The 26,480-nt window shown below is 39.1% G+C and overlaps 1 protein-coding gene across 1 annotated transcript in view; it reads right to left on the bottom strand.

Moving 5' to 3' along the window:
• ube2e2.S (ubiquitin conjugating enzyme E2E 2 S homeolog) overlaps positions 1–18,015 on the bottom strand; it is a 138,182-nt gene extending 120,167 nt beyond the window's left edge. The window contains 1 exon segment of the mRNA NM_001094579.1: positions 17,706–18,015. The gene's annotated coding sequence lies outside the window, so the exon portion shown is untranslated.
• Between the last annotated feature and the right edge of the window lie 8,465 nt (positions 18,016–26,480).

Raw genomic sequence — 26,480 nt, 5'->3', positions numbered from 1 at the left:
AAAGTGGGCCTCTTGGCACTAGACTCAGTTGGAATTTCCAAAATGTTTTAACATTTTTATACAATACTTTAAAATCAAGATCATTTTCCTAGTATGACACAATGCCAACTAGATCTGCTATGTTAATGTTACCACATATACATTTCTATAGGTGAACAACCCCTTTAACTATATTTAATTCACCAACAATAGAAGTGGAAGTTAAAACCACCATTCGTCACCTGAAAAACAATAAAGTTCCCAGCCCAGATAACAATTCTGTGCTATGCTACTATGCAACTGAGTTTTATATACACGTCTCACAATAACTAATGCAGTACCTCATCCGTTCTCCACTAATGATGCTTTAAAAGCTGAAAACTGGGTAAATAGATAGGCTGTGCAAAATAAAAAATGTTTCTAATATATTTTTGTGTACATACTGTATGTGCACAACCTGCTATGCATATGGGAAATTCTTGTTATGATTTTGTCTCTAATGGTGCAAAAAAAAAGAGCAACCATGTCTGATGTATGTGTATCCAGATTATGATTTTGTTGCAAAATGTATACCTTTTATGTTTCTACTGCTATTGCAGTAACTGGTTGATCTACGTCCATTGTTTCTATAAAGTTGTGTCAACCTTAGCTGTCATTGTTGAGGAAACCAATGTTGATTTCTAATGATGGAAATGGAACACATCTCAATTGGTAAACAACAAATGGTTATTTAATCCACTGACAGATTCTCAACCAAATCGTTTAAACTCTCCTGTGGATTTCTATAATCTTGGACTTTTAGATACTTTAACGTGTTTACCAGATCACCCTGTATTCAGTCATGAAATATTATTGTATATACTGCAAGCTGCCACGTTTTTTTGCTCTTTCAGCCAGCACCTTTGGTCGCAGAACTGTCAGAGCTGCATTCATATACAAACCATTCACTGTCTTTCTGTTAGATATAAATATGGCACTGAATCAAAGGAAACAAAACGTGCTGTTATCTATAAGACTATGATTAAATGCTGGGTAAGCATGAAATGCACATTTTATATAGGGTCAATATAGATTTTATTATGCTTGGAATAATAAAAACTCTTTTTTAGACTTTAAAGCGATTCTGTCATGATTTTTATGATGTCGTTTTTATTTCTAAATTACACTGTTTACACTGCAAATATTTCACTCTACAATATAAAATTTCATTCCTGAACCAGCAAGTGTATTTTTTTTTTAGTTGTAATATTGGTGTGTAGGCAGCCATCTCAGGTCATTTTGCCTGGCCATGTGATTTCAGAAAGAGCCAGCACTTTAGGATGTAACTGCCTTCTGGCAGGCTGTTTCTCATACTCAATGTAACTGAATGTGTCGCAGTGGGACCTGGATTTTACTATTGAGTGCAGTTCTTATATTTACTAGGCAGCTGTTATCTTGTGTTAGGGAGCTGCTATCTGGTTAACTTCACATTGTTCTGTTGTTAGGCTGCTGGGGGGGAGGGGGGGCGATTTCACTCCAACTTGCAGTACAGCAGTAAAGAGTGACGGAAGTTTATCAGAGATCAAGTCAAATGACTTGGGGCAGCTGGGAAACTGACAATATGTTTAGCCCCATGTCAGATTTCAAAATTAAATATAAAAAAATATGTATGCTCTTTTGAGAAATGGATTTCTGTGCAGAATTCTGCTGGAGCAGCACTAATAATCTGATGCATCTTATCAGTAACAAGGTTAAAAGTAATACAAACAAATGTGTATTTGTATAAATTGTATAAAAATAAACTTCTTTAACATTAATATATGTAATAAAAATAAAATGCAGTCTAACAGAACATGTATGCTGGATGGAGGATGTTTATTATTTAACATGGCCAGATCTATTAACCCTGCATCTTAAGCAGTGGAAACAATTTTAAGAAGCGACTTCCTTTTAATTTAAACAGGATACCTATGAAAACCAAGGAAAAGCAAAGCCCACTGTATGTTAGCCAGTGGTTATAGCTACCTGAACAATATGCCAGCAGTATAAAACTGTATAAAGGCTGGAGTGACTGGATGTCTAACATAATAACCAGAACACACTTCCTGCTTTGCAGCTCTCTTGGGTTCCACTGATTGGTTACTAGGCAGTAGCCAATCAGATCCTTGAGGGGGGCACATGGGTCATAAATGTTGCTTTTGAATCTGAGCTAAAAAAGCAATGCGCATGAAGTCACAAAAATTTCCGAAACTTACTCCAACTGCGCATGTGCTGAAACTTCTGTCAAGACACGAAGATTACCGGAGAAGATGGCTGCAGTGAACTCCGAGGCCAAAATCTGCACGGAGGGGTGAGTAAAAAATTAGGGGCATTTGCCTGGGGGGAGGGGGCAGGTAGGATGGGGGGAGGAGGGCGGTGGGTCTACCCAGGGTAGGGATGAGCGGTTTTTTTTTACAGGTTGAATTCTCCTTTAAGTTTCACAGTTGTCCTAACAGACAGGGCCAATGCTCCCCATGCTCCCCCACAATGTACAAGCACATGGCCCATAACAGAGGAGAGCAGCAGAGGAGGAGGGAGAGAACAGCAGAGAGGAAGGAGGGGTGAGTGACAGAGGGAGGGGAGAGCGTAAGAGGGGAGTGAACACAGACTAGGGGTAGACAGACCCTTTAACAGGTACCTGCCTAGCGCCAGCCCCCCCCATAGTTGGGCCTTAGGCAGGTGCCTCTCCTGCCTACCCCTAATTCTGGCCCTGCGTACAGGTGAAAACCAGCCTAGTACAGGTGAAAACCATCTTAGCCAAGAAATTAAAATAAATAAATATATATAACAGCAACTGCACATTTACTTTAATGCAATCCTTTCCAATACTGAAATCATGTATGGACTGACAGCAGAACATTATGCTTACCACATGCAAAGGAAATCCAATAACTGTAACCCTAGATCTCAACTACCCACATTATGCCATACACAGATGAATATGTTTAAAGCGTCCGTCAAGAGATTAATTTACAAGCTGGCAAGCAAAGTAAAAAAAGCAAACGGCAGCTGCTTCACAGAAGAAATAGGTTATGTCATTTCACAGTACAATAATAAATGATTAATTACTATACCCACACACACAGACAGATAAAGCTATCCAGTCTACCATTTAACATGCCAAATCACTTACTACAGATTTATTTAGATAAAGTATTTTCTACAATCTAAGTCACTGTCATATTTCAGAACTGCTACAATCTTTTAAACTGTCAAGTTCATATACGGTACTTAGTTTATATAATAAACATTTACATAGTATGGGTATGGGATCCATTATCCGGTAACCTGTTATCCAGAAAGCTCAGAATTACGGAATGGCTGTCTCCCATAGACTTCATTATAATCAAATAATCCAAATTTTTAAAAACTATTTCCTTTTCCGCTGTAGTGATAAAACAGTAGCTTATACTTGATTCAAACAAAGATATAATTAATCCTTATCGGAAGCAAAATCAGATTATTGGGTTTATTTAATGTTTTCATAATTTTCTAGTAGACTTAAGGCCGCCTTTGCTTCCATCTCCATTCAGAGACTATGGTGAAAATGAAAATTTTATATTAACTTCATAATACTGAAATAAGAAACTTTCTAAATATAATCAATTAAACATTCTGTACTGTTTCTGAAATAATAAAGTTTATCATCACTATCCCTCTCTTAGCTTCTGTATCTCCTCATTCTGTCTCCATGCAGTAGCTGGGTGTCAGATTGATCCATTATATTTTATACGGAGGCTCCTTTTGCCTAGAAGATGTATTAGAGCTCACTATTAGAGCCCACAGCCCACTACCGGTCTGTGGCCGATGGTTGGAGACCCCTGATATAAACAATGATTGTGTTTCTGAAGCAAATACACCAGTTTTACCAGTGCAGGGCAACAGTACAGTATAATGTCATTCCTTTAAGACACTTTCAGTTTTTGGTTAACTTCTTCTAGCAAGAGGATATTCTGCAGCTCCATTTCTGCAAGTTTTGATGCACACATGTTAAAGTTAAACGTTTGTAAGTACCCACTCAAACACCCACACGTGGTGAAAGGGTAACTGCACTAAAGGTATATTTGGGAATATATGAGAGTATTCACAAGTAAATACTACACTATAAAATTCCCATTTTTTCCCTTTTTCATCCTACTTCTTCCCCTGAGCTTCATTTAGCGCTGACCTTTTAAACTTTGGATTTCTATGGTAATTAGGTGGCCACAAAACGGGCGTTGTCAAAAAAAATCAATGCGCGCCAACATTTTTGTCCCTCTTTTATTTCCAAAATGTTGGGAGGTGTGTGTGTAGCATTGTGTAAAAGTGCAGAAAGTGACATGTGGTTACACTCACATTTTTGTAATTAAAATCAGGCATAACGTTTAGGTCTGCGATGTTCCGAGTGGCCTTGGGGGTTTGTGATTTGGGCTCGCGTTGCCTTCACACAACGCTAGATACTTCCTGGACGCTTGGATACAGTATGACGTCAGCCGCCTATGCCTTGCGCGTTTCGTCGCTTAGCATCCAGGAAGTAGCTAGCGGTGTGTGAAGGCAAAGCGAGTCGGAGCCCAAACCACAAACCCACCAGGCCACTCAGAACATCACGGACCTAAACAGCGCGACATTTTTGTCCCTCTTTTTATTTCCAAAATGTTGGGAGGTATGTGTGTAGCATTGTGTAAAAGTGCAGAAAGTGGCATGTGGTTACACTCACATTTTTGTAATTAAAATCAGGCATAACACGTCTCCCTGTTTAGGTCCGCGATGTTCCGAGTGGCATTGTGTAAAAGTGCAGAAAGTGACATTAACCTTTTACACCAGAATTTCGTTTGCCTGTACTTGTGCCATTGACTAAAATAACAATGTGCCATTGAATACAGTTACAACAGGTTTGAATGGTTTAAAGCGATAGCTAAATTAAGTCTTTACAGTTGGGTAAAATTAAGTATGCACTTATAATTAGGCATTCATAAATGCCATGATTAGCGCTTATGTTACATAATGCACAACTACGGAAAACAACACAGCTTTAAAAATACATCATTAATTTTAAGCCACTTTCTTGTCATTTGTGCAGTTATATAAACATATGCCCCGAAAGCTGGCCATATACAGACTGATTTAAGCTCCCCTCCAGACCACCAGTCATTTATTGCCCGCCCTCCAGACCACCAGCCTGACAAACATCTGTATATAAATGAGGTGGAGAGAGTGCAAAGATGTGCAACTAAACTGGTTTAGAGGGATGGAAGAATTAAATTAGGTAGACTGTCAAGGTTGGGGTTGTTTTCTCTGGGGGGAAAAAAAAGACACTTGAAAAGGGGACATGATTATGCTTTACAAGTACATTAGAGGTCATTATATACAGAAAGAGGGGATGCAGTGCTTTAGGGTTATATTGTACACAGCTTTTTCTCGATAGGTAGATACTGTTCAGGGTCGGCCAGACCCGCCGGGTGGTATGCAATCGCCCCAGGCCACTGATCTCTCTCCCCCGACGCACTGAAGATAGGTTTCATTTACGCTTGCTCAATGGAGCAGGTAGGGCAGGTGGCGGCGGCCCCTGTAGAGGGTCCAACCCTGATACCGTTCCCGTCAATGCATACACACAAGGTAGTGGGCTTTATTGTCTGTATAAATAACATTCCCCTTACAGAGATTGTTAGTCATTCAGAATACCCCCTGCCTCAATGAAATGTAAAATGTAAGATCCCTATCACATTCACAAAACACAACCAGGGTCAATTTTATCAGGTGCCATTCAACGTCTCTGTATGTTGCTGCTCGAAAATAACCTGTTAGGCAGAAGTCTGTATAATAGCATATAGAATGACTAACATGGGAACTGAAAAGAATAGAAACCAATGATATTTATAATACACATCTCACATTGTGCTTTATTGTTGCTAGGACAGCTGATCCTAGTAACCAGGCATCACCTTCAAGATTAGAGAAATTGAAAAAATGCTAATTCAATGTATAAACCCTATATTTGGTACTTACAATGCTGCGTAGAGTGTGCATGACTTTAACATGTGCAACTAATCTTTTTATGCATTTATTTTTATATGTTGCAATGTTTGCCCCCATGTCTACTAATGTACAGCACTGTATATACAGTTTTGCTACATGCAATGCAAGGGACACAGAATGTTAAAATGTTTTTTTCTTAGAGGAATCTAACATCATTGTATTACCATATTGCTATTTGTTTAATTTAATTATTTAATTTTCAATTTTAATTTTTTCCTGTAAAGATATAAACAGCATTTCAATAAAGAATTAAAGAAAAAAAAGTTTTTCTGATCAATGCCAATAAGAAATGGCTGGTTATGGAATATATTGCATAATATTACAATTAGGTGTTTCTTTTACAGGAGCCTTTGGTCACCTAATCTAGTGCAAGGAAATCTAAGGTCACAGACCTTTTCTATTGCACACACTAGATATGATATCTTTTACATATTCAGTACGTCACACTTCTTTATGCAATATAGAATCACTTTGAGTTTATTCTACAAAGAGCCAAAACAAACATGAATTATTCCCTAAATTGATTTTCAAATGGAAATTGTATAGCAAAAGTAAAATACATTTTAATGGGGCTGCTTTCCTAGTTTTTCAATCATTTATACTATTTAGACACAATTTAATCTCTTCATAATAAAAACCGAATGCCAGTGCTTAAGATAGAAGCTTTTAGTAAGAACCAAGGATCCAAAGGATTTGAGAAAACAATTCATCTTGTCGGAATCTGTCAAAACAGTCACCATTCACAGATCAAAGGAAAGACAACTATTTTCTCAGACCTCTTATGCGTAAAATAAAACAAGACATGAAAACATGATATTTATTGCTTAATATGAGAATTCCAGGTGGACAGAGAGGCAATGTATTTATCAACTACTGCTAACAAGGGGGGGGGGGGGTGCATTGTGAAGCCATAAGCCTCTTGATTGATCTTAGGTTACAGAATTTCACATTTATCATTTCAGGAGGCATGTTAAGTAGTTGCAAGATAGTTGGTCAGTAGGGGCTAAATAAATGAAAGCATTGGCACACATATCATGTCCAGGGCAGTTTATAGCTCCGCAGGAGAAAAACTGCTGGAAATTGAAACAGCAATCACTTGGAATCCCTAGAACATCCATACGTCAGATGAATATGGGTAGAACTAGACGCCAAAACGCAGGCGACAGAAAATAAGGTAAGAAATAGAAATGTTGCATGGTGCGGCAGTATTGATCCGACGCGACACGACTGTAAGATGCAGTCAAATTGCGATTTTTTTTTTACACGACTCATGAAAAATTTGTTTTCGATTTCTAAAAATGTGAGTTTTATAAAGTGTAATAACCATGGAAACCTCTACGGCAAAACAACGCCAAATAAAAAAGTTGTCGAAGTCCTGTAGAAGTCAATATGAGCTGTGCTATTCCTATTGGACCCTTTTAAATCAATTCTGACTTTTAGAGGTTTTCTGATTTTTTTTTCCCTACAAATTGTCTGAAAAACTCAAATTTTTAGAGTTTTTGGTATTTTTTACCTCAGCGTTCAGCGCTTTTTTTTTACGTTTGCACTTTTTATAATCATATAACTTAAATGGTTTTTGAGTTTGTGAGTTTAGTCGTGGTTTCAAAAACCTCTAAAACCACCAAAAGCCAACCTGTAATAAAATAAGCCTCCAAGGAGCATATTTGTCAAACTAAAAAAAAATACTTTTTCCACAAATTTATTTATATTAAAATTAATATAAAATGGCACTGACTAAATCTGAAAAAGAAATAAAAAGGAAGTAAAACTAGTATTAAAACCATGTGGTTTCTGAGGGGTTGGGAAAGAAATTAGAAGAAAAACTTGTTCCCCAATGGTAAATTTTATAATTATATTAATATATATTAGAAGGCACCAAAGACTTCCATGATCATTTAAGACACAAGTTACAAAAACTGGGGATATTATGCTGATGTAAAATTAACCAATGCAAGTAATCAAATCATTAGAAGGAGCTGATGAACCTGAAACAAAAAACACTAAGCATACAATGCCACATACTAGCAGTTGGTTAGGCAAGTTAAAATAGAGTTCAAAGGTTGAACTTGATGGACGTGTGTCTTCTTTCAACCTAACTTACTATGTTACATAAACAGTTCATATAAAATACTAATTCTAAGGTAAATTTTTGGCATGGCATACTGTACTTAAAGGGGAACTAAAGTCTAAAATAGAATAATGCTAGAAATGCTGTATTTTGTATACTAAATATAAACATGAACTTACTGCACCAGAAGCCTAATAAAACAAATGATTTATGCTTTTAAAGTTGGCCGCAGGGGGCTGTCATTGTGTAACTATGTTAAACATCTCTGCCATACCAAGACTACGCACATGCTCAGGGATCGTCATAAATTATCAAAACAGCACAAGTCAAATGATATCTGCCATAGAAGCTGATACAGCAAGACTGATTAATAATCAGAATATGCAGACTGCACTGGGTCTACGGATAAAAATCTCTACACGGTTGCCAGCTCCTCCACAGGGAAACAAACAAAAGTTGCTCGAGTTCTGGGCAGTCTGTGGTTTTTATGTGTTATTACAGTTTTGCTAATGAAGGTGAATTGCCCTTCAAGCTGCAAATCACAGTTTCCTCAAGAGACCTGTTAATCTTAAATTGTTACAATTGCTTCTTTGCTTATCTTAAATTGTTACAAAAGTATCTAGGTGTCTATTCTGGGCTCTTTGCCAAAAGCTATTAAGTTTGAAACGTTATATATTTTTCTGGCAGTTCAGTTCAAGAGATCAAAGAGAAAGTCGGCACATTTCAGTAACAAACCCGAAACTGCGGGCTGTCCCATGAAAAACGGGACAGTTGGGAGGTATGTAACACCAAAAAATTAAAGTATTTTAAATCAATGTAAATACAGTTAGGTCCATAAATATTTGGACAGAGACAACTTTTTTTCTAACTTTGGTTCTGTACATTACCACAATGAATTTTAAATGAAACAACTCAGATGCAGTTGAACTGCAGACATTCAGCTTTAATTCATTGGTTTGAACAAAAAGATTGCATAAAAATGTGAGGAACTAAAGCATTTTTTTAAAACAATCACTTCATTTCAGGTGTTCAAAAGCAATTGGACAATTGACTCAAAGGCTATTTCATGGGCAGGTGTGGGCAATTCCTTCGTTCCGCCATTATCAATGAAGCAGATAAAAGCCCTGGAGTTCATTTGATGGGGGGGGGGGTGCTTGTATGTGGAAGATTTTGCTGTGAATAGACAACATGCGGTCAAAGGAGCTCTCCATGCAGATGAAACAAGCCATCATTAAGCTGCAAAAACAGAAAAAAACCCATCCCAGAAATTGCTACAATATTAGGAGTGGCAAACTCTACAGTTTGTTACATTCTGAGAAAGAAAGAAAGCACTGGTGAACTCAGCAACGCAAAAAGACCTGGACGTCCATGGAAGACAACAGTGAGGGATGATCTCAGGATCATTTCCATACTGTAGAGAACTGCTTCACAACAGCCAAACAAGTGAACAACACTCCAGGAGGTAGGCGTATCGATATCCAAGTCTACCATAAAGAGAAGACTGAATGAAAGCAAAAACAGAGGGTACACTGCAAGGTGCAAGCCACTCATAAGAATAGAAAGGCTAGATTGGACTTTGCTAAAAAAAAAAACATCTAAAAAAGCCAGCATAGTTCTGGAAAAACATTCTTTGGACAGATGAAACCAAGATCAACCTCTACCAGAATGATGGCAAAAAAAAAAAAAAAAAGTATGGAGGAGGCGTGAAACAGCTCATGATCCAAAGCATACCACATCTCTATAAAACATGGCGGAGGCAGTGTTATGGCTTGGGCGTGCATGGCTGCCAGTGGTACTGGGACACTAGTGTTTATCCATGATGTGACACAGGACAGAAGCAGCCAAATGAATTCTGAGATGTTCAGAGACATACTGCCTGCTCCAGCTAAATGCAGTCAAATTGATTGGGAGGCGTTTCATAATACAGATGGACAATGACCGAAAACATACAGTCAAAGCAAGCCAGAAGTATTTTAAAGCAAAGAAGTGCAATATTCTTGAATGGCCAAGTCAGTCACCTGATCTGAACCCAATTGAGCATGCATTTCACTTGACAGACTTCTGACAGAAAGGCCCACAAACAAAGAGCAACTGAAAGCCGCTGCAGAAAAGGCCTGGCAGAGCATTAAAAAGGAGGAAACCCAGAATCTGATAATGTCCGTGAGTTCAAGACTTCAGGCTGCCATTGCCAGAAAAGGGGTTTCAACCAAGTATTAGAAATAAACATTTTATTTTCAGTTTTTTAATTTGTCCAATTACTTTTGAGCCCCTGAAAAGAAGTGATTGTGTTAAAAAAGGCTTTAGTTCCTCATTTTTTATGCAATCTTTTTGTTCAACCCACTGAATTAAAGATAAAAGTCTGCAGTTCAACTGCATCTTCATTTAAAATCCATTGTGGTAATGTACAGAACCAAAATTAGAAAAAATGTTGCCTCTGTCCAAATAATTATGGACTTACCTTGTATTGAACAGCACTGGTAAAACTGGTGTGTTTGTATCAAAAACTCTATTATAGTTTATATAAACAAGCTGCTGTGTAGTCATGGGGGCAGCCATTCAAAGTTGAAAAGGCACAGGATACACAGCAGATAACAGATATGCCCTGTAGTATACAATGGGATTCTTCAGAACTTATCTGTTATCTACTGTGTATCCTGTGCTTGAATGGCTGTCCCCATGGCTACACAGAAGCTTGCTAACAAATAACAGTTGTGTTTCTGAAGCAAACACTCCAGTATTACCAGAGCATTGCAACAGTACATGATATGTTTATTTCTTTAAAGGAAAACTATACCCCCCAAACAATGTAGGTGTCTATAAAACGATATTGCATAAAACAGCTCGTATATAAAACCTCATGTAAATAAACCATTTTCATAATAATATAGAATTCTAGTAGTATGTGCCATTGGGTAATCATAAATAGAAAATTGCCATTTTAAAAAATAAGGGCCGCCCCCTGGGATAGTACAATTCACTGTGCACACACACAAACCAAACAAACTATATTTCTTAGGTCACATCAGCCAATTAACAGACAGAGTTGTGTCTTTTGCTTCAACACTTCTTCCTGTTACAGTTAGATTTGCAGTATTTCTGGTCAGGTAAATCTGAGGCAGCACACAGATCATCACAAAATGGTGGCTCAAGGCAAGAGATGTAAAAGGGCAAGATTTAATTAAATATATATTCCAGTTTGATAATATTATTTAATATTCCACTTAATATGATATAAACTATCTGTTGGTTAAGTATTCATTTTGGGGGTATAGTTTTCCTTTAAAACACTCATTTTTTGGTGTATTTGTTTCTTTAAAGGGACACTACACAAGTCATAAGGAGTGTGTTTGGGACCAAAATATTTAAATAAATCCTAGAGTAAAACAAATTTTTAATGATTTTCAGTGTACGTCAGGCAACCAAAATATTGTCATTATATTAGGTCTCCATGGCAAAAATGGGTTTGTGTTGCGAGTCCATGCCAAAAGAAATGAAGGGAATAGGTGTCATGCCATCCATTAAAAAAGGCAATATACATTGCTTTAATAATTAAGGTAGCCTGGCAGTGTTTGTATTGCTTTCACTACTAAAAACCTTGCTTCTGTGGCAATCTTGGCCACAATTCTGGCAAATACTACTTATCTGTCGCCACAACACAAAAACAATTGCTTTATGAATAATGATAATAATCTGGCTCGTGCGTGTGACCTACAGAGAGCACATCAGCCTATTTTTTGCTCTCGGTGTCCACGGCAATTCGTTCACATCTTGTTTTTTCTCACCACTGCACAGTTGTGATGTTCATTGTTACAATCTGATGAGAATGAGATCATGCCTACTGCCTTGGCTCTAATCCCCTCCAGCAGTTCACAGACAGCGAGGCCATTACACTTGGTGTGATAGTGTAACCAAACTAAACAATGAACCTCCGAAGAACATGATCTCAGAGCTCAAGTGTGATTTATCCATTTATTGGTTGCGAATAATTACTACCTCCTTTCCTAGTCTAACAATCTGCTGTGTGTTTGCAAGCACCATGTCGGTTTCATATAAATAAAGTGAGCACATCCTTCTATGCATGTGCACACTGGAAAGAGGAAATGGATATTTTCACTGTACAGAATGTAAACTGTATTGACATCAGTGGAAACAATACAGCTAAGGAGAGACCCTTAGACACTGTACAGAATGTAAACTGTATTGACATCAGTGGAAACAATACAGCTAAGGAGAGACCCTTAGACACTGTACAGAATGTAAACTGTATTGACATCAGTGGAAACAATACAGCTAAGGAGAGACCCTCAGTCCGTGCATTGCCCCTTTGCTATAACTTAATGGAGAAGGAAAGGATAAAATTAAGTAAGCTTTATCAGAAAGTTATATATATACAAAAGTAAACCCTCGAAGTAATGCTGCTCTGAGTCCTCTGTCGAAAGAAACACAGCATTTCTTTCCTTCTATTGTGTACTCATGGGCTTCTGTATCAGACTTCCTGTTTTCAGCATAAACCTCCAGGGATTGGGCTTGAGCATGCTCAGTTTGCTCTTCTCCCCCTTTCCCTTCTCCCCTCCCTGCTGTGATATACGAGCTATGAGCAAGCAGAGACTCAGGCAGGAAGTGATGTTACAGCAAGCTAATATGGCAGCTGCTATCCTAAACAGTGTCTAGAGATGTTTACTCAGGTATAGTATTCTAAAGAATAAAAATTGAGTTTTAACTAGCACTGTTGTGGCCAATTTATTGGCAATAAACTGCCTTGGTACCTTTCCTTCTCCTTTAACTTCCAGAGTCCTCCAAGAAACAACCTGCAAACAGTAACAGTACATGCTCAATTGTGACCTGCAACCCAGCATCCTGCATTGAAATAGGGATAGTGAAGATAAACTTGATTATTTTAAAAACGGTACAGAATGTATAATTGGTTACATTTAGAAAACTTCTTATTTCATTATGCTGAAGCTTACTGTAATTAATCCTTATTGGAAGCAAAACCAGCCTTTGAATGATTTTCTAATAGGTTTAAGGTATGAAGATCCAAATTACAGGAAGATCCATTATCCGGAATCCCCCAGGTTCCGAGCATTCTGGATAACAGGTCCCATACTTGTATACTAAAAAGATAGCATTAGACTGTAATTGGGGTTTTCTCCCCCAAAAATATCATAAGAAGCTCAAGTAAGTGCCCATTTATTGACATAAGGTAAACATAACTGGTGCAGTAACCCACAGCTGCCAATGAGCAATTAACTCTCATCAATTTACTGCAGGAAGATTAATGTTAACCTGATTGATCTGCTCAAAGTTAATAGATAATGTGTTTGGTTTATTTTATGAACCCAATACCTTACAGTGCTATCGAAAATATGTCTTTATTAAAACAAAAAAATCACTATGAAGGATGAAATGTATGGGCTTTGTGTTTAGGTATGGAACCTATTGTCCAGAATGCTCTGGACCAGGGGTTTCCTGGATAAGGGATTTTTCCGTAATTTGAATCTTCATACATTACACAAATAATTAAAACATTAAATAAGCCAAATAGGATTATTTTGCCTCTTATAAGGATTAATCATATCTTAATTGGCATCAAGTAAAAAGTACCATTTTGTTTGTTACAGAGAAAAATAATTATTTACTGAAAATGGGAGACTACCTTCCCGTAATTCAGAACTTTCTGGATAACAGGTTTCAGGATAACACATCCCATACCTGTACTACCTTCAATTTGAAATGACCATATTCCAGACTATACCAATAATTATAAAGTATAGAAAAGACATGGCTCTATGTATATATCTATATCTATATAGATGGTAAATATCTATGTAGATTCGCTAATTAAAAACAAACAAAGTAATGTCACAAAGTGTTAGCAGGTGTCACCAGCAGAAACAGAGGTTGGTAGTGTAAATAATTACAGCAAGCAGTCAGTTTCTATGATTACTGGAATGATCCACTTGCTCCTGAGCTCTAGGAATTTGTATGTGTGTGGTACAGGACTCAAGCATGGAACATTCTGAATGGCCAAAACAGATGTAATTTAATTGAGCAGGTCTGCACACAGAAAATGCATCTAATCTGTCAGTATTTACAAGCAAAGAGCAAACTGTTGCACAAAATATGTGCTTATCATGGACAAATTACCTGTATTATATTGCAAAAAAAAATATCTAAAAATAGTATCTGCTATTTGCTTGCAGATACTACATTTGAGGGGGTGAAAGGAAAAAAAACATTTCCTACAATGGAGAGTGTAAAGGGGACTCTTTAGTTACAGCACGTTTAATTTGATCAAATGTGGTTATCTCAGGTAAGAAAATTGTGTATATATGAATGTATAACCACACTCATAAAAAGGTGCCATGTGACATGTGTATTTCTTCTAATGTTGGTTTACTAAACCATTGAGCATAAGGTCTTTACTTGTTACGCCTATCATGGGATTACAAATCAACCACCATCTTTAATGCAGAAAATAAAAAAATATATTGTGCATATGCATTTACTGTACATGTATATTGTGCAATTACAGGCCTTATAAATTAGTTTAATTTACACATTATAGAGTAAAGACATATGTCCATTATCTGGAAAGCTCCAAATTACGGAAAGCCATCTCCCATAGACATCAGTTTAATAAAGTAGTTCAAATTTTTAAAAATGATTTATCTTTATAATAATAAAATACTACCTAAGATATAATCAATCCTTATTGGAGGCACAACAATCCTATTGGGTTTAATATTTAAATTTTTTTTTAGTAGTTTTAAAGTTTCAAAGATCCAAATTAAGGAAAGAGCCCTTTTCCAGAAACCCCAGGTCCCGAGCATTCTAGATAACAGGTCCCATATTTTAGTAGTCGAGAAGGCCCATTTATCAAAGGTCGAAAATTCTAATTCATGTGAATTTTTTATTCGAATATACTCAAAATTTGACTGGGAGGTTATTTAAGAAAAAATGTGAATGTCTAACATTCGATCGAATTGTATTTTCTCCTGAAATAAAAACTTGAATGTCAGGAAGGCTTTCAACATCTCCAAATGGCTCAAAAGACCTCTGCCATTGACTTGTACATAAACTCGGCAGGTTTTAGGTGGCGAATATTCAAATTAGGACTGTTTCCATGGTGGAGGTGTGATAAATCTCACATTCAAATTTACATTCAAAAAGGGATTCAAATTTGAATGTATGAATTTTGCACTCAAAAATTCTAATTTACTATTCGACCCATGATAAATCTGCCCAATAAAGTATGGAGATCCAAATGACAGAAATATCCCTTACCTGGAAACCCCAGGTCCCATGCATTCTATATAACAATTCCCATACCTATAATAGGCATGAATGCTGCAGCTGGAGATACAGTGGAGAATTGCCTATCCATGACCTATGTCTATAAGCTTTAGGGCAAAGTCACAAGGGGCATTTTGAAAAACCGGAGCAGTCGAACGTAAATACGCCAATGAAACCACATGTACATGATACTGTGATTTTTTTTCAGCTTGTAGTTTTCTTTTAATTTCTGTTATTTTCTCATTCCCCACTATTCCACTCTGAAGCATTTTATTAAACTTTTGTGAAAAAAAAGCCAAGCGGAAAGCAATTTACACGCAAAATGTAGCTGGACTGATCGTCAATACGCAGCGTAATTACAGCACCAGCAAACAACGCCGCAAATATGTATATCGCAATCCATCTCGCAAGAGTTTGGCCATCCTATTGAAAATACAAGACGTAATTCAGTGAAGTGTATTTCCCATAGAGCTCAATAATGTTGTTTCATTAGCGTATTGGGGTTTCTGCTGAAAAACACAAATACTGGTGTATTGTGGTGGATGTTGGTTCGCAAACGTCCAGTGAGAATTGCTATAGTGTGTGTTCCATTATTTTCAGTAGGGTTTCATTTACTCTGGACCATGCTTTTTTTAAAAACACTCTTTAAGCTCTTAAGTTGACCACTACTAAGCCTACACGGTCTTCTGATTTTATCACTCCAGGCCAATAATGGGCTGGGGATCGGTCATTTATCTACTGCTCATCTTTAAAATCCCACCAGCTGAAAGGACTGCATTTTAAGTGTCTATATATGTGCCTATGGTGATTCTATTGTTAGACAAATACAAGATTCTATTGTTAGCCCAGAAAGAAAAACAATCTAATTTATTTGGGCCACTACCAGAGTTCCCCAAATCAGGTAAAGATACACTCATTTGGTAACCTTTCCAAAAAGTGAATGTTTGAGCACATGGCTACATTAAACCACAGTTCCATTCAATACTAGTGTAGGGTTGAGAACAGGGAAAGGTGAAAAAAGGTTTATATGAACTTTTCTCACCTGCAAGATGAACAAGTAAAGCAAGAGAATTCAAAATAATGTACACTGTTTCTGCTTCTGAACTAGGAAGGTAACAGTCCCTTCTTTTAGAAGGGAATTACTATTTAAGAGTCAACAAAAATACAATGTTTTAATCAATCCGATACTGGTTACATTGTCAGTATTGTACCTATATACGTATTAGATGAGTGAACAAGAACAAAATACAGATTAACAAATTGTATGTATAAGCTACATCAACTGGAAGCCCATATACCAGATGTAGCACTCTAAGCCATGTTCATAGCCCCCAGCAGGCTCGTGGGTTCAAGAGACTTTTTCACATGACATCACCATTTCAGTTAAGTCCAGCCCCTGCACATGTGCTATGCTGGATAATGAGCCAACTACATGCAATCGGTTGAGCCAACGCCGAGCTACACTACCGAAAATGCTCATAAACTGCCTCAAATAATGTGCGAATTCCAACTATAACTTACGCAGGAAAAAAAATCCTAATGTGAATGCGCCATTTCTGAATACATAATTGGGCAAGATGTACACAAAACTGCAAAAGAGTGCAAGCTCCTAGGAACACTGCCGCTTATATATATATATATATTGACAAACGCTCGCACTCTAATCCAGTCTTGGATTCGCTGAGGGTGCTGGGTCAAAGCTTTAGCATTCAAGAATTAAATAGGGACCCGCACTCCAATGTTGCGTGAAGAAAAAAGGTTTTTATTTTTGGATGCACAAGTTGAAATAAAAACCTTTTTTCTTCACGCAACATTGGAGTGCGGGTCCCTATTTAATTCTTATATATATATATAACATGCATTGTGTTTTCCATATGTCCTCATCTGGGGCTGCTTTACAACGGTCAACCCTCTTGCTTTTGTTTCACTATAGTTGCAAGAAAACCCTCCAGCCGAGGCGCGCTAGGGAATGCTGGGAGTTGTAGTGATAGCGCAGCTGGAGGGCTGCAGGCTGGACAACTACGACTGACTGTATGCAGAGAGGATTCTATTATGTCCATAGAGAAAAGCTTGGCGTGTGTGTGACATGGATCCCAATGTACAGCACATCTGTATGTGAAAGTGCAAGCCAGGCTGGTGGGATGGCAGCTGCACAACAGCATGAGAGCAGATTTACATTTGTACATAGGTTAGGGGTCACTCACACAGTCCCATCTATACACTGGATACATGGGCACATGGAACACCTACACATCCTGTTGTGCCCTTTGTACAGACAGTTGTGTGTGTAAGAGCAAGGATTTCAATGGAAGCACAGACACATCATTACCTGCCCCAATCTCGGTGCTGAACAAAGTGTGGGTGCAACACACGAACCCAGTTCTTCTTCCTGACCTCCTCTTCTTCTTCCTCCTTCAACTGTCTCCCTGAGACGGGGGGGGGGCTTCTTTTCACACCTCTTCGGGGTCCGGACACACATCCACAGTCACCCCGGACCCCAAGGCACCTGTGTAGGTAAATGCTTAGAGCTAGTCGTGGGGTGATTTAAAGCCAGACGCCCCGCTTAGATATGGTAAATCCCCTATTCCTCGGCAGCTCTCCCCCACATCCAAAGCACAGGCTCCTATTTTAGCACGGACACGAGCAAAAGGGGCGGTACTTAGTACGGTATGTATATCTCCGCCCTCTCTGGCTGCCTCTTCTGAACTGCTCCCTAGCGGCTCCGCCTACCGCCGTCAGTGGCCCCGCCCCAAAGGGTGCAGGAGCGCGCAAATAGAGTGTGATGTAAAGAGGGGGCGAGCACACCGAGCCAGTGTCCCGGTGCGCGCTCCCGATACCCCTTGTAAGAAATAGAAACTGTAGGGCAGCAATAATTTCAAGGGGTGAGAGTTGTGGTGTCACTCAAAAGTCACAGGGTTCTGCTGCAGTGTGAGCTGTCCTTATTCTGTGGCTGCAGCTATTAAGTGCTGAGGCACCCACTGTGCTGACTGGCCACACAAGTACAAATGGAGCTCACCTTATATTCATTGTATTCATGGCTCATCGGGCTATAAGCACTGGCTCTTCATGTGTTGCTTTGACAGAGCATTTGTGCAATGGGATTTTCATGCAGAGGTGAAGTTTCCCACGGAATTGTCCCAGAGGAATGGCTCTTTACAGGCTTGATGGTTACAAGCATGAGGGAAATGTTGCCATAAAAACATTCCAATGATTGTGAGTTCCTCCAAAAATAATAAAGGATCAGTAAATAAAAAAATATAAAATATTTAATAGGACATGTCCGACAGATACCTTGTCCCCTGAGAATATTTATTCATTGTCGCCTTCATTTTTCCTCACACTTTTTTTTTTTTTTGGTTGTACCAATATTTTGGCTTTGTGCGCCATTCATCTCCTCACAAAATGTTGCCATGTCAATATTAAACTTTAATAGTGACTGGGACATTTCAGTTGCAGCACAGGAATTATATTTTGTTATTTGTCTTATTTTGGCCAGTGGCTCAGGTCTGTTGGGGAGATACTTTTCATACTATTCACTAAAGCAATTAAAAAAAAAAGAGAGGAGAGGGTAGTTGTTTAGGGGTATGGCCATCTGCATTGGTAACTTACATAAATATGTGCCAGCAGGAACACACAAGCTGTAAGCATAGCAGCATTCATGTGCATCAGGGCTCTCCCGATCATAATCCTCCAGGTGCAGCCGAAAATTGAACCCGTCAGCTCTATGGCCATGGGGTGGTAACTGAAGACTAATGACAGTTCAAGTACCGCAGATAATCCCAAGAGGAGAGTGCTGTGATTTGTATTACAAGTTCAGTTGGAGGACATCAAAGATTTCACCCGTCTTGGATTGTTTAATAAATAAAAACATTATTGCAAGTACTTTAGAAAGCAAGAGGGGGCAATAACCATAGATAGGACTCATGTTGTGGCAATCAGAAATATTCAGCAGGGAACTTCTTCCTTCTGTGTCTCTTGCCACACGGTACTTGATTTCTGTATATTTATACATATTTATTACAATGTTTTTTTTAACAGCATAACCTTTATTGCAAAGATTGAACATGACATACAGTTGTACATACCGACATTGTATTTATGGTATTAAACATTTTGTAAGGTACCTTCAGTTTGCGAAACTAATTTAGCCTGTTGTCAATCGCATGTCATACCGATATCATCGTTCATATAACGTGTGAAACAGATACAACAAGATAAAACATCATCAATCAACTAAAATGGGAGTCTGTGATACGTAACCTCTCACATTGGGGGTTTTAGAGGGTAAAGAGCCTTTTCGTGCCTACATATCTACTAGGAAGAGGGCCAGTTTCCCCATATTAAGTCAAATTTTTCAGAGGAGGCTCTTTTGGTGAACAAATAGTGCATCCTATCAATGTAGAGCTTCATTTGTTCCAACCAACCTTTGTGAGTCGGGGCCTCTGGACTTTTACATCCCATAGTTATTTGTCTGTGGGCCTGGAAAAGACTTTGCCTAATTGTAATCAATTGATATTTGTTGTATTGGAAGCTTTCGCCTATGTTTAGTATAGCCAGTTCTGGGGTGGGCCGTATTTCCACCGATACTGCATTCGAAATAGTATTGAATACCTCACGCCAATAAAGAGTCAGGTTGGGGCATTCCCACAACATGTGTATAAAAGAGCCAGTATTTACCTTGCAACGGGTGCAAGTTGGTGGATGCTGTGAATTCATTCTGTTCAGCCGCACGGGTGTGAAGTATGCTCTATGAATTATGTATCTCTGAATCATTTTATGATAAGCATTTGGCGAGACAAATCTAGGGGCTTCCAGAGCACCCTGCCATTCCTCGGCTGTCAATGTGAGAATATCTTGTTGCCAGATTGCAAGTAGATTGGGACTAAGGTTTGATTTTGACCCAACCGATCCCGCCGGAGCTCATGGCACATCGTAATGGCCGAACGATCAGATTACCCCCGATATAGCCATGCCTGTTAATGGCATATCGGGGAAAGATCCGCTCATTTGGCAACATTGCCAAACGAGCGGATCTTTGCATCTATGGCCACCTTAAGTCTATCATGTTTACAAAATCTCAGCACATCATATAAGTTGGAAATTAAGTGTTGGTTGTCTTGCAGCTCTAATATTCTACAAAAGGGGGTTTTACCCAACTTAAAGGGGTCAGCAAGAAATGCGTGTTTGACCTGTTCATACAGTAACCAGGAAGATTCCGAAATTCCGAACTCCTGTTGGAGTACCACAAACGGCTTGAGTGAATTGTCAGAAATAATGTGATTAATAGTCGTTATTCCTTTGCTAGACCATGGCCCTGCGGATTCTATGTTTTGGAATTCTTTGAGTAGATGGTTGTTCCATATAGGGGTGTCAGGGTGCTTCGTTTGGGTAAGGCACAGAGATTGAGCGCGTAGCCACATTTTTTGACCTAGTAGTATTAAGGGGTGTTCTTTACTGGTGTTTCAACCAGTCTGATTCCTTAGCAATCTTTGCGTAGTTGGCATCCCCTGTTTACTGGTCGACTCCAAAAGAGTGGCAGATAGGCAGCGTGGGTCCGCAGTGATCCATGGTTTGATGTGAGCAAGTTGGGTAGCCAAAAAGTAAAGCTCAAAGTCCGGCAAAGCCGCACCCCCATGCAAAGCCGATCTCTTTAGGATTCCAAGTCTTATTTGGGGTCGTCCTGCTCCCCATATAAAGGGTCCCATTAGTTTATCCAAAGCTCGAAAATAGTTTGAGGGGATGGCTATAGGAGAGTGTGATAGTATATATAGGATCTTAGGGAGAATGGTCATTTTTATCAGACTAATTCTGCCTTGTGGAGAAAGTGGAAGTGAGGTCCATTGCTTAAATTTGGATTCCACCTGGCCCAGTAACGGGGACACATTCAGGTCCCAATAGGATGACGTTGGTAGTGAAACCTCTACCCCCAGGTATTCAAATTTTGAGACCACAGTCAGTGCAGGAGTAAGGAGAGCATTAGATTCAGGTCCAGAATCTACTGGAAGCACACTAGATTTGGATATATTGACCTTTAGGCCCAAAAATTACCGAAAGTGGTGAGAACCTGTGTCAGTCGTTCCAATGATTTGCCGCTATCTGCCAGGTAGACAAGGGAGTCATCCGCATACAGTTGAATTTTCTCCTGGATATGCCCAAGTTTCCAACCAACTATATCTGGATCGTTCCTTATAACGGCGCTAGAGGTTCGATTGCCATAGCAAATAGGAGTGGGGATAGAGGGCAGCCTTGTCTTGTTCCCCGCGTAAGAGCAAAGTGAGGAGAGGAAATACTGTTGACAGTTACCAGTGCTGAAGGTTTCGCATATAGCAGCTGGGTATAAGCTAGGAATTTCGGACCAATCCCCATTTTGTCCATCACCTGCCACAGGTATGCCCATTCAACTGTGTCGAAGGCTTTAGCAATGTCCAGGGCCACCAACAGTCTATTTCCTGTGTTGTCATGATTTGTGGACAAGTTTGTGTATAGCCTCCGTAGATTCACAGCTGTGCTTTTGCCAGGCATAATAATAATGCTTTCTATCGCCAGCATAAGTCTCCGAGCTAAGATCTTAGCAAGAGTTTTGGCGTCACAATTCAAATGCGAGATGGGTCTGTATGAGCCACATTCCAGCGGATTCTTACCAGGTTTTGGGAGAACAATTATTGATGCCTCTCTCATCGATGGGGAAAGTTCTCCACTATCTAGCGCTGCAGAGTAGACAGCTAGTAACTGGGGAGTGAGAGTTGCAGCATAGGTTTTATAAAGTTCGATGGGCAATCCGTCTCTGCCTGGTGACTTTCCATTGGGGAATGCCCCAACAGCTAGCTCTATCTCGTCAACCGTGATCTCAGCGTCCAATGCTGCTCTCTGATCAGGGTTTAAAGTCGGCAATTCAATTCCTGCTAAGTATTGCGGCAGTTGGTGTCTATATGGCCCCAGCTGGGATTTATACAAGTGCTCATAGTACGACCCAAAAATACCACTGATGTCTTTGGGGTTATCAGTGACATCCCCATTCATGGACCGAATCAATGGAATTATTGGGGGGGAGGAGTCTGCTCTGGCCAAGTGAGCCAACATTTTCCCAGTCCTAGCCCCCTGCTCAAATATATTATGTTTCAGAAACAGTAACTTCCTTTGGCTAATGGATTCTAAATATTTGCGGTAGTTGCCTTGTTCTCGTTGCAGTTTTAGATGGGCATCAGGTGCGCGGGTTTCGACCTCCTCTTGTTCAGCACGAGTCACCAATTCCTGTAACTGGGCCTCTTTGACTTTAGTTTTTGTTTTGACCACGTTGATCTCTCTAATATATGTTCCTCTCACGTGGGCTTTGAAAGCATCCCAGTTTAACAGACCTGTGTCAGGGGAAGCATTAAGCACGAGATATTCCTGGAAAGAGTTGCGGATGTCATCAGTTTTCCCCACAATACTCAGACATGCTGTATTAAGATGCCACCCTCTGTTGAAGGTCTGATTTATTTATTACAATGTTTACCATCCCTTTTGACCCTTGTCTTAATGTTCTCCGGCACTCCAGTGTTCAACAGCACTCACCAATGCACCTATAGAATATATAGAACATAAACTGATGCGGAGGCTCCTGGATCTGACTATGGCTTGTTTTTTTACCTTTCCTTGTCATATCCCTCTGGCTTCTGATCTCAGCTAACAGATTATCTGGCTTCTTACCTCAGCTTGTTCTTTTAACCTCAAAGGGGTAGATTTACTAAAGGGTGAAGTGACTAACGCTGGCGACAATTCTCCTTCGTTACCACTTTCAGGCACTTTACTAACGGGTGCAGGCATAACTTAGCTAGCGAAAGAGACAGACAAACTCTTTCAACAGGCGAATTTTCGCTCTGGCGAATGGACTTTATCCCACAAATTCACTAAGATGCCGATTTTACTAAACGTTACTGGAGTGTATAGATCTTCCTCAATCCTCTGTTACTTACATCATATTTTTTGTGGAAAAAGTTACTAAGACCCAAAAAACACTGGTGTCTTTTCCTTTTTTCAGAGTGATAGCCTGCAAAAGTCCTTAAAAATCTTTTTGGGTAACCGGGTTCCCCCATATATTTTCTAACATATGGAACATAAACTATACAATGGGCTCATAGTAGGGCATTATAACAACTCTATTTTGTTTATTAAGGTTCCCTGGACTGTAATGCAATGTGTAATGTAATGTATTTGCTGCAACATATACGTCCATTCAACTTTATAATTTCCCGCCATATGCAAATTGGCCTGAGCGAAAACCTCTAACAAACTTGCACTAGGCATAATTGAACGATAGCACATCTTCGCTTTGATTGCCGAAGTAGCGCTAGTGTTCAGCGCCCTGGACGCAACTTTGCATTATAGTAAATCAGCACTGTCTGATCAAATTTTCGCCTGACGACGAATTTTCGCAGATAAGTAAATTTACCCCAAAGTCTCGTCATCTGGACAAAATCAGCTTATATTTACTCATGCCAGTTCCTCTGATTTCTGACCTGATCATAGACTTTGCTTTGTATGAATAGAACTTTGCTGATATTTCTGCTACTCTTTATTTGAGCTCGGCCTGTTTCAGCTTTGAGTCTGGAGTTCTCAGAGGTGCAACAGAGGGTTTTTTAAATTGTAAAAACTGGATATCATGGTTTATCCTAGTAACCCTATAAAGTTATACATACATATACATATGTTCAACCTTCAATTACATTTAGTTTATTTATCAGGTACAACAAAAACCATTGGCAGTGCATTTGTGTCAGTAAAGCAGTAAAAACACTTGAAGTTGCACCCCAGACATACATATGAAGAAGGCATTGAAAATGTTACTTCATATTGTCCATCATAACACTACTACCCCCTGCTTGCCACTGATAAATACAACTCGGTATTCATAGAAGAATGGTCTTTGTGCTGTGTAACATAATGTATATAGGGGGGTTGGGTAAGTATTTTTTTAGATGTCATGTGACTGTCTTTGTTTCCTTTTTGACAAAAGACAGTCCTGTTCTAGATAGTGGTCTGCCCTCATCTGCCTATAGCATTCTTTGGATGACATATAGAAAAAAAAATTGGTGGATCGGGGGCCCCATAGAAGATTTAAAAAAAAAACGGTTTTGGTTTTTCGGCTTCAGTAGCTTTGATTGCTTCGTCTCTTCAACTATTTGTGACTTTCTGCATTAAACTGTCCTCCCCTGATGGCAGCCCTGTACAAGTGCATACATTTTCATAAATGTTTTATTTTTTTTGGGAAGCGTTTATAAGTTTAAGGTACCAAATTTGCCCAGTAACAGTAACTCAGAGCAACCAATCATTAGATTGCATTTATTGGCCACCTGTTTAAACACAAACATCTTATTTACTGCTATGGGTTACTGCTTTCGGGAAAATCTAGTGCCTTTTATTACATATGGGGTATATGGTAGTTTTAACTTCAGTAGAACCACAATAGTATATGTATTTTATGCAGGTTGCATATAGTATGTGTCATTTTTATCATATAAGTCTCCAGGAACAAATGGACCCTGCATCTCCCATATACACAAATACATACATGAATTACTTTTGTTAGTTCCTAGGAACTAACAGCCAGCCAGGCTGGTAAAAGACCAAGTGGCATCCTCTTGCTAGATCTACCTGCAAGAAATTTATATAAAACCCTCTCCCCAGGGCCAGATTTCTAAAATGTGAGCACCTAAGCTCCACCCTCCCCAGGCATTTGTGGCCTTCACATAAAACCTGGCCTTCCCTTGTACTACAACATGTTGTCAGGCCTATCTCAGCTTATTACAAAGTTTTACACTTATCACACTAATAAAGTTCAGCTGGTGCCAAATACAACACATTCATGCCCAAATATTGGCAACCATGGATATAAAGAGGCATATCTACACAGGAGATTCTAGAAGATTTACAAGGACAACCACTGTGTTTATTAGAATCACTTAACATTAGATTGCTATTAAAGCAACATAAGACCCAGGACCAGGGGCATAACTATAGAGGAAGCAGACCCTGCGCCTGCAGGGGGGCCCAGGAGGTATAGGGGCCCCACGAGGCTCTAATTCATATACAGTTTCAATAAATATTGGTAAAACAAGTCAACCGCTAAAAATTTTGGGGGCCTGAAAAATAATTTGCTGTGGGGCCCAGTAATATCTAGTTACGCCACTGCCCAGGACTTTTTGTATATATTAGAATTTGCGCATGACTATTCAAGCATATTTCCATTCAAGTTGGTAGAGGGAGCATATCGTGTGGTGGGATTGAGGACCAACCACAGAGGAGAGCATGAATGGATGTCATTCTCTAATCAGTCATTTAAGGCCAGTCATTTTTGTTTGTTTCGGATATCATTAGACAAAAGGACCGTGATGAATAACATTTAAAAACAGCTGTAACTTTGAATTATATGTATATGCTACAATCTATTCTGAATCAAGAATAAACTATAAATCAGTTATACACATGTAAATACATATGATTTATTTTAGGGGGAAGGTTAGTGAAATGTACAGTATGTGGAAAAGAGGTTGCCATTTAAGTCCAATTATGCATGTATTTCACAGTGTCATGAAAATTATGTCAAAACATTGGAATATTTGTATTCTGTCATCACTTATTATACTGTAATGATATATGGTGTAAACAGGAATTTCAGGTCTTTCATAGCTCCTCCAGCACCAAGGGAGTAAAGCAAGTGCTGAAAGAATAGTTATAGGATTTGAAGGTTTTAACAACTGTATTTGTTTAAAGAATCTGTGGGAGACCCAGACCAATAATAGGACTGAACCAGTTGTTAATAAGATTATTGTCAGGATCAGCCCGGGTCTTGCACTCCCTGTGTGCTGCACTTACTCTGTGAGCCAGTGGAGGCTCTTTAGGGCTGATCCTGTTCCCTATGCTATAGATTTGGGTGTTTTCTATGTCTATAGTTGTCTCCTCCCTGTTCTCCACCCACCTCGTTTTCTTCATGTGTTTCCTATTCCACATTACCTGTTCCTGGTTCCTAGACTGTGTTCCTGGTTCCTAGACTGTGTTCCCCATTTTCTCCTTACCTTTGTGGATTTCCTGGTAACAACCTTGGCCTGACCCTGTTATTGCTTTT

Source organism: Xenopus laevis, chromosome 6S (genome assembly GCF_017654675.1).
Source record: "Xenopus laevis strain J_2021 chromosome 6S, Xenopus_laevis_v10.1, whole genome shotgun sequence".
In the NCBI taxonomy this organism is placed as follows: domain Eukaryota; kingdom Metazoa; phylum Chordata; class Amphibia; order Anura; family Pipidae; genus Xenopus; species Xenopus laevis.
Note: the sequence above shows the minus strand (reverse complement) of the source record. Positions and strands in the feature narration are given on the sequence as shown.